The 15,163-nt window shown below is 33.2% G+C and overlaps 1 long non-coding RNA gene across 1 annotated transcript; it reads left to right on the forward strand.

Moving 5' to 3' along the window:
• Positions 1-2,078: 2,078 nt before the first annotated feature.
• LOC127863696 (uncharacterized) lies at positions 2,079-6,898 on the forward strand. The gene is made up of 3 exons (XR_008041153.1): positions 2,079-2,108; positions 2,414-2,470; positions 4,288-6,898. It is a non-coding gene; the product is annotated as an uncharacterized LOC127863696 (long non-coding RNA).
• Positions 6,899-15,163: the final 8,265 nt, after the last annotated feature.

The following is a 15,163-nucleotide window of genomic DNA, read 5'->3' on the forward strand; positions in this document are numbered from 1 at the left end:
AACAGGTTTTCCATGAGGTGAGTGTTGATTTCAAAGATCACAGTGTCTGTTTTACGACAGTCTTTCTTAAGGATGAGTATTCAAATAATTTCATTTTCATTAACTTGATTATTTGAATATTCATGTGCACTACTTACAATTATTCAACCTCTGTAGCATGATTTAGTAGAAATGCTTATTATGCCCCCCTTCGAAGAAAACGTATTCACACAATGGCTGCTACTACAACTTATAGCCCATATAGGGGGCATGCATGTTTTACAAACAGCCCTTGTTTACCAGGTAATCGATAACGTCGCGGAAACACGTCTATTCAGGGAATCGATAGGGATCGTAAAAGCATGTATCTATCAGGGAAAGGATAGTTACTATAACTAATTAACTTTAGACATGTTATTGTTGCCAACTACTGTGTATCATATATATCACTAAAAACATGATAGTTTTGAATCCTGCAATGTTTGTTTTCAAAATTATGGAATTGCATCTTTTTGGCTTTTATTTCAGGTAACATTTTTGTAGCCTTAACATATAAATTATTTATATTTGATTATTAAATGAATAGTTTTTCTTAGTATTATTCCATCTTGTAGTTTATGCATTTTTTCAAATCAAATTATGATAAAACTTGGGAAAGGCATTATCTTGTTCAGCCATTGTCGACTTTATTGACTGAAGGTATTTGATTTGTCGGATTGATAATCATATATTATATTTCAGGTTCATATGTCCTTCCTTATTGTTGGCCACACGCATGAAGACATTGATGCAAAATTTAGTGAGGTGTCCAGGCTGCTAAAGATGCTGAATATTTTGATGACTTTTTAAACGTTTTGAAAAATGCAGAGCGTATCACACACTTATTTGATGTTAAGTCATGGATTGAGGGTGATTTGAACAAAGCTGACCACATCACCCAACCTTTGCACTTTAAATTTGTTTCTGTGGACGGTGGTGTAAAAGTGTTTTATAAAGGGGTTCAATCTCAGCCGTGGTCAGCCCTTAATGGGAACTTTTTGAATAAAGCCCCAAGTGGAAAGCCAGAAATATTGAAGCCAAATTTTAGTAAAATTGAAATAGATAAAAATGTTAAACAAATTAAAGCTCTGAAACTAATTTTCAAAAAGCAGGATAGTACACAAAAGTGGCTAGACTTTTACGAATCGCTCAATTCCAACATGGACAGTTTAGATTCTGGAGTACCGGTATTTCCTTTAACACTGCTACCAAGACAACCTATAAGGCAGTCCTTTCCACCAGGACAAGGAATGGTTCCTGAAGTTCGTGAACTGATTGAAAAGGTAAACAGACAGCCATTGGTGAGCTTTTTCTACAGTAAGGTCATATATTGTTAGCTAACCTGAGCTCACCGTGCTCAGGGTATAAATTTCCCCCCCAACTGATTTGATAATCATCCATATTGCATTTCTAGCATATAGTATATACTCTGAGAATATACATGTTGAGTTTGTAAATCTTAATCAACCACTCGGCTAATCTTAATGAAACTTGGCAGGAATGTTCTTTGCATAACTCATATTACCATGGAAATGGATAGGTTTCCTTATATGTATATAGTAACATCTAGAGCTTAGAGCTCTAATATTTGGCATGAAACATCATATGATGAACCTAAACAGTAAACAAGAATGTTAAAATTATGCCTCTTGGGTCGGAATTTGCCCCATACCAGGGGCCAAATGTTTTTTTCCTTAAATGTATATAGTGAAAAGTTAAAAAAACTTCTCTTAAATATTAAAACTAAAGCTTTGATATTTGACATTAAACATCGTCTGGAATACCTCTACCAATATTGTTCAAATTATGCCTTTAAGGGTAAAAATTGGCCCAACCCTGAAGGCAAATATGTTTTCCTATATGTATATTGTAAAAACTTCTTCCCTGAAACCACAATGCCAAGAGCTTGGATATTTGCTTTCAAACATGGGCTGATGGACCCTTACAATATGTAATTTGTAAAACAGTATGAGATACATGTATAATAATAAATACAATATTGAGGTGTAATTTGTATAATTCAAGGTACAGATAAAAAAGCGAAAAAACTGGAGACGAAACTTCTGACCTCAGGGTTGCCAAAAAGAAGAGTAAATATATATGATATTTATTATTATCATAAATCTTGAAAATATCATTAAAGTTATCTTTTTACATTCGTTATAGAGTTGAAATTCATTTGTTATGTATTTAGTTTGAATTTGACAGGATCAGGAAGAACAAACTTAAGTTTAAGTATGTTTTACAGTAAAAATGTGACAATAAAATAATTATGAACATTATTTCATAAAAAATGTGTTTCTACTTATCCTAATCAAACCCATCTGTAGAAAATTATTGTGTATTTTGAGTGTACATGTAATCCATATGAAAATATTCCATTGAAACATTTCAGATGATAACACTTCTGGTGGGAAAGGGTTTGGCAAAAGGAAGAGAAGATTTATATATGGTTTGTATATTGCTCTTTTTTTTCTTTGAACATATAATGGTTTTTATAAGAAATAAGTAATAATAGTATTAAAACTGATTAATATTAAAGGGGCCTTTTCACAGATTTTGGCATGTTTTGTAGTTTGTCTTTAAGTGCTTTATATTGATAAATGTAAACACTGGATCTAAAAAGCTCAAGTAAAAAATCAAGAATAAAATTTAAAAAAAAGGAAAAAAAGTAGCCCCCATCAGGGCTCGAACCAGTAACCCCCAGAGTCCTGGAGTAAATGGGATATGGGAATCACGACCGTCCATCTGTCCCAAGGAACATAATAAGTTTGTCATTTATAAAGCGAAATTCCTTAAACTTGGTACAAAAGATCCTCATCATTAGACTGTGTATGCTTAAATACCAGTTCCCTACCTCCAAGGTCAAGGTCACTATTATAGGTCAAATGTCTATATATGGTACAATGCTGCATCCTGTTTGTGTCCAGAGCATAACTTAGTCATGTATTGAGTGAATTTTATTAAACTTGGCACAAATATTTTCAATCGTGTGTCGCTCTTTCTGTTGCCTAAATCTAGTGGAAGACAAGGTTAAGGTTTACTTTCATCCATTTTTTTAAAAACGGAATTCCCATGCCTTGAAGGAACACAACTTGAATGATATTTTCTCGCAAAATAAACTCGATACTGCAACTAGTGTTCTACAGATATTAAAGCATTAATTAAGCCTTTATATGTTTTGTTAACATTTCTTGTATTCTCACGTTTTCAGCTTTTCAAGGTTTAAAAATGCATTTTGTTTGAAGTATTGTTGAGTAGCCTATTAGGCATTTAAAATAAAAATAAATTATTCTACAGCTTGATTTTCAGTACGTTACAGGACGGCATATAGTGATTGCACTGTCCGTCCGTTCATATGTCTGTCCGTCACACTTGCGTTAAAGTGATATTATGGGCATCTAACAGTTAATAGGTGTCTATCGCAACCGTTGTTTATTTTTGGTGTTTTCACTTCATATATACTTAGATTTGTTAATGCAGCATCAACATGCTAAAACAATATCCCTGAAAGAGAAAAATAATGCATTTGAATTAAATTGAATATAAACTGTACTTTCGTTTGACAACTGGTCATGCTTGTACGATGTGTACCTAAATTTAGTTTTAGTGCAGATTCGTTCATACGACACAAAGACACAATTTTGTTTTACGGATGGCTTACAGGACTGGGTGAGTCACGTAAGATATCGAATATAAAATATATTTTTAATAACAACTGGTAGCAAGATGAGTTGCAGATAATTGGTCAGTAACTTCATTTTAAGTAACTTGTTTGACCTGTTAATTCTTTTCAGCTCAATTCAACAGTGAAAAATGCCCATAATATCGCTTAAAGGTTTCGAAAAATGCTCATAACTTGTATGTCGCTTCAGATGTAACCTTTATAATTGGTATGCATTTGTATATGGACAAGGCCTTTCCATACGCACACAAATTTTGACCCCTTTGACCTTGACATTAAACTTAGGGTCCGCTTTTAGGTTCAAACTCTGCCTTTAGGTTTTGAAAAAGCGTTTTTTGGGGGCATATGTCTGATGGAGAAAGCTCTTGTTTTTGTTTGGCATTGATATGTGGTTTGTTTATTTAAGACACAACACTGTGCAGATCACGACTGGTCATGATTACAGATGAAGAAAGGAAGAAACATCTGTGGATAAAATTCTTGATGGACCTGTATACTTCATTTATGCAGTATATGCACATCTGGTTGCTCATTTTGTATGTGTTCTGCTGCCTTTTTGAAGGATATATTTTGTTTATTTTAAGGTTATTGCAAGAACTTCTGCGTCAATCTTTACTAGAACACATGGGTTTATTCCAACCCAGAGTTTCATTTTATGGTGAAATTGGATCAGTCAATTAAATTTGTTTTAGCAAATATACGTCTCTGGTGGGCAAAAATAAGACACTATTATTGAGGTGTAGTGTTTAACAATTTGTATCCAGTCAAATGTTCCTTATTTCGCCAGTTGTCTTTATAATCCCCCGAAAGTATTGAGTGAGATGTCCTTTATAAGCTATTGTAACTGTACATTTGTTCATGTGCATTTTTCTACCAATTTTCGATTTCGGTTTAGAAATGCTTTGTATGAACTTGTCTTCACATAAAAATGCTTTATTATGTCCCCCTTCGAAGAAGAGGGGTATATTGTTTTGCTCATGTCGGTCCGTATGTCCGTCTGTCCACCAGATGGTTTCCAGATGATAACTCAAGAACACTTAGGCCTAGGATCATGAAACTTCATAGGTACATTGATCATGACTCACAGATGACCCCTATTGATTTTGAGGTCACTAGGTCAAAGGTCAAGGTCACGGTGACCCGAAATAGTAAAATGGTTTCCGGATGATAACTCAAGAAGGCTTATGCCAAGGATCATGAAACTTCATAGGTACATTGATCATGACTCGCAGATGACCGCTATTGATTTTCAGGTCACTTGGTCAAAGGTCAAGGTCATGGTGACCCGAAATAGTAAAATGGTTTCCGGATGATTACTCAAGAACTCTTATGCCTAGGATCATGAAACTTCATAGGTACATTGATCACGACTCGCAGATGACACCTATTGATTTTCAGGTCACTAGGTCAAATGTCAAGGTCACGGTGACCCGAAACAGTAAAATGGTTTCCGAATGATAACTCAATAACGCTTATGCATAGGATCATGAAACTTCATAGGTAAATTGATCATGAATCGCAGATGACCCTATTAATTTTCAGGTCACAAGGTCAAGGTCAGGTGACTTGAAACCGCAAAATGGTTTCCGGACGATAACTCAAGAATGCTTACACCTAGGATCATGAAAATTCATAGGTTCATTGATCATGACTGGCAGATAACCCCTAATAATTTTCAGGTCACTAGGTCAAGGTCACAGTGAGTCGAAACAGTAAAATGGTTTCCTGATGATAAATCAAGAATAATTAGGCCTAGGATCCTGAAACTTTATAGGTACATTGATCATGACTAGCAGATGACCCCTATCGATTTTCAGGTTACTAGGTCAAGGTCACAGTGACAAAAACTAATTCACACTTTGGCTGCCACTTCAACTGACAGCCCATATGGGGGGCATGCATGTTTTACAAACAGCCCTTGTTAAAATAGATTTTGTGAATTTGTGATTGCTAATGTTTAATTTTTATGTCTCCGAAGAAGGGCATATAGTGATCGGACTGTACGTCTTTCCGTCACACTTTGCGTTTAGGTTTCGCGTTTAGGTTTCAAAAAATGCTCATAACTTCTATGCCCCTTCACATAGCAACTTGATATTTGGCATGCATGTGTATCTCATTGAGCTGCACATTTTGAGTGGTGAAAGGTCAAGGTCATCCTTCAAGGTCAAAGGTAAAAAAAACATGTATCAACGCAGCGCAGTAGGGGGACAGTGTGTTTCTGACAAACACATCTCTTGTTTTATGTTCTATAATATGTTTGTATGTCAGGAGAAACAATAAAGTTTTGTTTTTACAATACATACTAAACTTGTGGCAGAATTGTTTAGTAATGAAAATACAAATTGCAGCAATTGCATCTGTTAAAGAACTTTGAATGGTTATAATTGATGTAAAGATTGTTTTATTGAAATATTTCATTTTTAAAATGACTTCACATGTTGAAAAAAATGTTATGTATTTTTTATAAAAAAATTAATTAATTTTAGTTAGTCATAAAAAAATATTGAATCATTCACACTCTTTTATAAATGTTCTGACCTACTGACTGGTGGATTGCGAACATAATGGTATACCTTTGTGTGTGTTTGTATTTATTATTACATGTTTTATAATTAAAAAATAAATTAAGAATTATACATTTAAAAGTCGTTTACCTTCCATTTTTTTCAGTGTGATTTTTTCTGTGTGATTATGCATATCTGGAAGTGTGTACCGCTGGCTTAACATTTTCAAAGAATTTATCTCTATGTTATTATGAACTTTAGGGAGTTTGTACCGCCGGCGTAACATTTTCAAAGAATTATCTGTCTGTGTGATTATGAACCTTAGGGAGTTTGTACCGCCAGCGTAACATTAAGAAATATCTGTCTGTGATTATGCATAGTTTGTACCGCCGGCGTAACATTTTGTCATTGTAGAGTTTGTACCGCCAGCGTAACATTTTCAAAGAAATATCTGTCTGTGATAATGCATAGTTTGTACCGCCGGCGTAACATTTTGTCATTGTAGAGTAACATTTTCAAATATCTGTCTGTGTGATTATGAACCTTAGGGAGTTTGTACCGCCGGCGTAACATTTTCAAAGAATTATCTGTCTGTGTGATTATGAACCTTAGGGAGTTTGTACCGCTGGCGTAACATTTTCAAAGAATTATCTGTCTGTGTGATTATGAACCTAAGGGAATTTGTACCGCCGGCGTAACATTTAGAATTATCTGTTTGTGTAATTATGAACCTTAGGGAGTTTGTAACGCCGGTGTAACATTAAGAAATATCTGACTGTAATAATGCATAGTTTGTACCGCCGGCGTAACATTTTGTCATTGTAGAGTAACATTTTCAAATATCTGTCTGTGTGATTATGAACCTTAGGGAGTTTGTACCGCCGGCGTAACATTTTCCAAGAATTATCTGTCTGTGTGATTATGAACCTAAGGGAATTTGTACCGCCGGCATAACATTTAGAATTATCTGTCTGTGTGATTATGAACCTTAGGGAGTTTGTACCGCCGGCGTAACATTAAGAAATGTCTGTCTGTGATTATGCATAGTTTGTACCGCCGGCGTAACATTTTGTCATTGTAGAGTTTGTACGGCCGGCGTAACATTTTCAAGAATTATTTGTCATTGATTCTGAGAGTTTGTACCGCAGGTGTATTAAATTGTGATTATGATCCTCTGAGAGTTTGTACCGCCATTGTAACATTTTCAGTAAATTTTTCTGTTGAAGGATTATGAACCTGAGTTTGTACCACTAGCATAACATTTTTTTAAAGCATTTGGGATGGTTGTACCGCCAGTGTATAGAATGAACCTTTGGGAGTTTGTACCGCCAGCGTAAATAGTAAGAGAGTTTGTACCGCCAGCGTACCATTTTTTGTTTAATTTTAAAGTGGAATGAATGTGATGAACATTTGGGAGTTTGTACCGCCAGCATAACATTATAACATCAACAAATAATTAACTTAAATTTTAAGTTAATTATTTGTTGATGTTATAATGAACCATTGGGAGTTTGTACCGCCAGCGTAACATTTTCTGTTGTAGGGTTGTACTGCCAGCATAACATTTGTATACTTTGTTATAAAAAGTTACAAAAAAATGGGTTTATTTGTAGGAAATATCCTTGAAAAAGGCCATTTTAAAAGGGATTCTGTGGAAAATCCCTTTTTAAAATATACTGCTTTAACAGTTTTAAGCATGCTAGTTGATGTTATGTAGAAAACAGTGTCTCATGTTCAAGTTTATACACTCCAGTAGTTAAATACAAGATACATAACGAGACTGTGAAAACCTAAAAAGAAATAAAACAGTCTGGTACACGTCGTTGATTATGATTACATTGTTTTAACGAGTGTGCTTATTATTAATATCGCGCACATTGTGGTCATATCAGCTGTTCGTTCTTTTTATAATGCTATTTTAATACCATGAGTACAAATAAGTATGACGGCGATACACTTGTAATAAACTAGTTGTATGATAGTGGTTTAAAAAGTGGGCATTCTAAGTTGCTGTAATACATCACGAAGGTTAAAACATTAAGTGTTTAATGTTAACACATCGTGAACACAAAGCAATCAAGAATCGTACTTGTCAAAAAAAAATCGTGCGTGTCCCTTCTGAATAAAAATTATCATTGTGAATGCATCAACGCGCAAAAACAACACAAAAGTTTAAAGTGACACTTTTGATATTTTAAAACAAACCAATGCTTGAACTTAGTTTACTAATTGTAAATGAAATTCCGTTGTTGTAATAATAATCAGACGCTTTAATTGCAATTTTATCATAGTGACAACAAGAAGAGAAAGTACTGATGACAGCTATTATGTCAAAATATTTACATGAATGTGAAACAAATTTGATGTCGGAAAAGAAATTATAAAACAGACCCCTATTTTGAAAATATTGCGAAAATGATCACTCGCGGTTCCCGGATTGGCATTGGATATTACGCATTTACAAAGTTAATTTGTTGTCATTAATTGGCTGAATAATTTACCCTTATCTGCAGTCGTATTTAACTATTTGTTAGATGTTGTACCATCTATGTATTTTGAAATGTCCAACATTTTTGTAAGTTAATAGTAAACTGTTTTTTTGAGAATGTTGGTCGCATTTGCAAGTGTGTCTTATTGAAAATGCATATACATAATAGTTAAACATAATCATATCGGATCTAATGAAAGCAAATCACTTACTACAAATCGATTACGACCGATGTAAATGCAATCCTTTGTATGCGGAATAACCATTCAAGATATGGTGCGTATAATCGTGATAAACATGACCATTTTCACCTCAAGTGGTAAGATCGTATAGGTTTATTTGATACCCTGCACGGGTGTTTCAATTTTCAGAGACTTTATTTCAGTTTGAATGAGTTTCCAACCTCAACGCTCGGGTAAAGCAGAGTTCGGAGACCTTCAACTTAACTGCCCGTATTGCGTTTAAAATGTATTTTCGCTGATGCACACAATTTGTAATTGGTACTCTTATCGATTTTTATCTAGTCTCAAGTGTATAACATTTACTTTACAATCAATACATTTAGATTAACGCTGACGATGTTACATAATTATATAAGCATATGTGCCACATTTAATGATACGTTATTTCTTATATCGATACGATCAACGGATATCTTTCTCTTTTTTTATAAATTTACACTAATACATGAATGTATCTCTTTTTGTTTATCTCCTGAATTTTTGGTGTTAGCGCTTAACCTTAACATTTATTTGATAACAAGAGACGTTGGTATATGAACGCATATTACTTTTAACGTCGACATTAATTGGGACACAATAAGGATTCGCACATATGTGTTGAACATTCAAATAAAGCCATTGAGTCGATTATTATTCCACTTCACTTATAAGAAAAAGCATTCGTTTGCAGTTATTGTTTATCCAAATAGCTCAAAGAAACACGTAAACGTATGATGGGAATCTATGCATTTTATTACAAAGATTATGCATATGATGAGTTGCATAATCATTAACATGTATAAATAGGTTCTGGAATGATCTGCAATCTTCATAAAAATGCACATTTACGCAGCTGAACAAAGACTTACAATGGAAAGCAAATTTACACATATTAGCATATCGGAGTCAATTTCTTATATTCGTAAGCAATCTAAATCATGTATAAATTAATAAGCCATACTTAATGCTTCCGTGTATATAATAATAATGCTTGAAACGCTTAACAGACGCTTGTGTTTCCGTGTTGATAACTCTGTTAGTGTGAGTTCTCCTACACTAGTCACACTGATAAATACAAATAGTCGACGCTGTTTCTCAACCGTTAAGAACACTATTAGTAATATGTAAATGGATGAAGCCTTTCATTGCTTTCTTTGATAACCAATAGACCTGTACATTGACGTAAATAAATCGCTAATCTGTGACCATATTCCATCAGGCGCGTCATGTTAAACAACGTGAAGAGCATCTCAATCACTGTATCTCCGTCAGGTTATCATTGACATCTTCGAGTAATTAATGCGATCAGTCTAGTGGTAATATAAAGATTTCATAGGCGTGTATGTTTGGAATCAAATATAATACCAGCACCATGTAACACAGTTTACTGTATTATTGGACGTATATCCAATTATTATTGACAATGTTGTTGAACTTGTACTTCGTTAAGCCGTTGTAATTGTTTTCTTTGATCGCATAGAAAGGTCTTACAAAAGCACCCCGTCATTTCCATAAATAGGAGCTGGCAAGTAATGTAAAGCACAAGTTTATCGTGCAGTAATTCAATCTCCAGCAGCATTGCCGTTCCATGCTCTCACATACAATCCCTTCCACCACAAGAAAATCCAACCAGATTTGGTAGGATTTTACTATTTTTGTTTAAGTTTCATATTTTCAAATGAAGTATTTTTTATTTTTATTTTTTTTTAAATAGGTATAAGTTAAGGTTGATTATAAAAAATAAATAACCTCAATTAAAAAAAAAATAGCAACGGGAAAAGTATTTGCAACGTGGCTGAGATATCATCACGTGGTAGGTTATGAAGGCAGGGGTTTGATCCATCTATGCTGGTTCCAGTAAAATCTCCGTGCGGAGGTTAAAACCAATAATATCCGTCTATTAAATCGTTTATTGGCAATATGAAGTACTTTATGAGTTATGCTAATTCTACAACAAGACCATGACATCGACTTGTATATTGTTCTTTATCGTATAGTATATGAACGTCTTTAAGATTACCTGTTCGTTAATAAATTTCTAATAAAATAGTTTCAAAGCTTAGCTGTATTTTTGGTAAACCGCCTCTTAGTATATCATTCTTGAACTTGAATTTGAATAATTTAGTTTAACGTCGCTGTGTGTGTTTGTATCGTTCGGATGAATTGATATGCGATATATGTTTTAGGACATAAACTGAATCATCTAAGAGGGTAGATTAACCGCAACTTAGCACAATATATATAATGTGGTATGCATAATAAATTGATAATGGCATCCTAATGAATTCATAACGATTTGTTAATATGCTTCCTATTGCTTCGTCATATTCTTTATTGTATACATATTGCAATATAATGATTTTATTACAAACTTGATGCAACCCAATACAACCTGCAAAGTAACAGTATAAATATTCGATTGTGTTCGTCTTATTTCAAATGGTTTTACTTCAAATTGATGAATATGTGTTCCTTTGTACGACATAGATGCAAAGTTTTAAATGAGTATACATCCTATTAACATTTGAATTGCGCTATAAACAACGGTTGCTAAGCGTAGTAATCATTAGGTTTAAATCAAATATATTAAACTTTCATAATGTAGTCCAGCTGTTTATCTACCCCACTATATGCAACTCATCTATAGTTTTAATTATTATATATTTAAAAAAACATCTATCACAATCAAACAAAGCAAAAAAACACAAACCAACAACCTTTAAATCTAAAGAAAAACACAAGGTCAAAAATATATAAATACTAGCATATCTTGTATAATATGTTTGACATTATAATTGCTTCATAATATCACTATGTTCTTGCGTATGCACATGTTTACATTATATGTTTTATATTAAATAAAAAAACTAAAAAAAAAGTAACACTTTAGTCCATCCCACATATGTTTGACAACGCAATGGTATCTTCGATGGGCGGGTAACACACGAAAAAACGGGAGTTACTTTTTATGTATGAATCCTAAAATGGTATGTATACTTCAATAAGTAACTGTGTTGATACGATTTTACAAAATGCATGGTGTTATAAATACAACATAAAATATTCAGTTTATAAACCGATCTTTCTTTTTTTAATGGAAACTTACACGCATGTGATGGAGTTAAGGTTTATTAAACATGTGTACCTTACTGCACGTGACCAAAAGCAAAACATCGATGTCATGTTATGTAGTATATAATTTTATAAACTGCAATTCAAGCTATTTTGTGTGTTTGTCTATATGAGTTATGTAACAATTGTTCATGCAGTTAGCACATAAATAAATGCACCTAAGAAAGATGTAGACCCTTCGGGAATACACGAAACAAAGTATGTACGTTCTATTTGAATGGGGAGTTTTTAGATTTGATTGCATTTACACATTGTATGAATCAGTATGGGTGAAGTATGCTATTTTATCCGTTCTTAAACCCAACATTGACCCTAAATGTATAAGCATGTTTTGGAATATATTGTTGTTGTGCTTTGCCAAAACGCATGGACATTAGGTTCATGGCTCAAATAAAAAACAACGTCGTGATGCTATACATAACGTAACTTAAGTGTCATTGTTTTTGATAGCACTCTTACCTTTTTTATTCATGCTTATGTCAATTATTTAACAAAAAACTAGTTTTTCTAAGGTGTCTGCATCCAGAAATGTATATAAATCTATAGATTCGTCGCGACATAAGGGTAGATAGTTAAAATAGAAATATATTCAGCGGTAAGTAAAAGTCACGCCTGCACTAAATTACAGAACATGTATGTATTTACATTGGGCCAAAACGCAACTCGTACGAGAGCCATTCCGCCACAAATATAATAAATGTATAATTGAATATTAAAGAAAGGTATTACTAATACTCTTCCAGCTTCTTTTATATTGAACAAAGTGTATTCAATTGCATTTGTCTATCCATGTGCATATACATAAGCCCAGCTATTCTAATAAATGAAATTCATTTAAACCTCTCTGTTGTTACCTAAAACAAGTATATATGTTAAAACAAACAGTTCATTACTATAGCAATATGGAAAGTCTGATGAAGTAATAATTCAAATGCGCTGTTATAGGGACAACATCCTGGGACACCAAATGTATGTATGATGTGGCTAGAATTGTAAGAATATTGTACACAGTGTATACGATGCCTAAATCAGTAAAATATCTCGTAATTTCAAAAGACACATATACACTAATAATTCTTCAATGTGTTGTTCTGTTGTTAGTGACTTGTTAACGTCAATAAGTAATTTCACCTAAGCCGAAGAGAAATATTGAAAATGTAATCGTAAACACATTTCACATGAACATTTTCGCCATCGCGTTATTGCAAAAAATCGAAATTTCGATATGTAGTTGAATTTTACATTAATGTTGATCCTATTACTGTCGCTAATTGAATTGATTGTAATAGTTATTTAAATATTACCCTATGTGTATTCTATATGTTTCAATATCCGGTGTATGAGTGGAGACTGCAAGCGAACGATAATGTTTGATAATTTCGCACTGGTCTAAAATCAAGTATTTTGAACTATTAAAAAACTATTTTATAAAAATAGGTAAACCACATCGTTAATGTTACATTCTCAATGTTAAACAACATAAAACAAATGATATAAAGTCAACGCATTTATGTAACTAAGAGTCAACTTCATCAGTATGCGCCATTGTTATGTAATCATTTGACATCGTATGTATACTGTCGCTGTTGATACAATACACAATCAATAATGAGCTTTTTATAAATGTAAAGTGCAGTTGCATTTAATGAGAAAGCTATGGGTTAAGCATTATTAGTTCATGTTCATTCATATAACACTAACATTTTCATAAATGTCTATGCCATCCAATAAATGTGTTACACATTAACGAGAATGAACTGATAATTCGTTTTTATGCGCCAACAAGTTAACGTTGTTAATTGACCAGTATGCCTTGATAATGCATAGTTTGGCAAGCCATTCATACTTATCATTTGTAGCTACAACAACTTGGTTAAATGAAATTGTAAAACGTGTCGTGGTAACACTTGATATCTTTATTAAACTGTGTTTATTATGCCGGCGTATTCAGAAGGTTCTTTATTTTGCATGTATATTGCAGTGAAATATGTGCTACAAATTGTAGTATGTCGTAAAAAAAAATTCCCAATTACTATTTTTATGTAAGATACAGTTTAAAAGCAAACCTTTGAAGACAAATCGACTACGACTGTGTTCGTAGTATTTTAGTTGTGTTGTCAATGTTTTTCAGTAATTTAATTAATAATATGGACATTTAGGACGCCGCGTCTTGAAACATACATATGTTTGCGTCCGCATCCTTGGTTATTTATTTAATTTAAATGACGGTTCATAATTCGATGTAAAGACAATTTTGATACGGTTAATGCAAATACCTTAAGTAATTATTCTAGTGCTTATTATAATTTCCTATGTATGATCACGCAGTGTGCCAACGTATTACCGGCCGACAAAATGATGACGATCCACATGTTTCATCATAACATATTTTATTAATCCGATTTAAAAAAAAGGAAATGATTTTTAAAAACCGCGCAATACCTAGCTTTGTTTGGAGGAATGCATCATGTCTCGAAAATAATGGTTCGGTCATTCTTGAATCATTTCATTACAGAAAGGAGGTTATTAATCATACATCAATATACAGCCATTATAAATGTCACAGTATGTTCTTTCTTTGCACGACTAAATATGAAAACGACCGCTGTATTGCGGACAAGTATAATACCAGTGTTTCATTGAATCTTGTCAAATATGCTGATTGCCATACTGGTTATCAAGTTTCTGGATAATAATATCCGACATTTATCAGGGATATCATACGAAGTATTTTTAAGATAGCACTAATTTAAACTAGTACTGCATCTGTGTAGCCTTTTTTAAAATACGGTCAAAGATTCCTATATTTCTGCAAATGCTCGTTATATTTTGAGTTAAGTACACTTAACGTATCGGTTAATACAGTTCCATACTGCAAATGTTTAAAGTAACTCCGATAAGGTACTAGTATACTGTAGTACAGTTCCTATCCTGAAGGTTATGAACTTATAAGTCTGCTCTGGATGCCTGTTTAACGGTTAAGTATATCGCACTAATGTTTAAACGTGTAAATACTGACAAAAACCTTAATTTATTTGTTTATTCATGAATATTCACAAAAGATGCGTGCTATTGTCGTATAGACCTGTCTTATGTTATGTTTTATCACAATGCA

The sequence above is a fragment of the Dreissena polymorpha genome, unplaced genomic scaffold (assembly GCF_020536995.1).
Source record: "Dreissena polymorpha isolate Duluth1 unplaced genomic scaffold, UMN_Dpol_1.0 chrUn027, whole genome shotgun sequence".
Lineage (NCBI taxonomy): Eukaryota > Metazoa > Mollusca > Bivalvia > Myida > Dreissenidae > Dreissena > Dreissena polymorpha.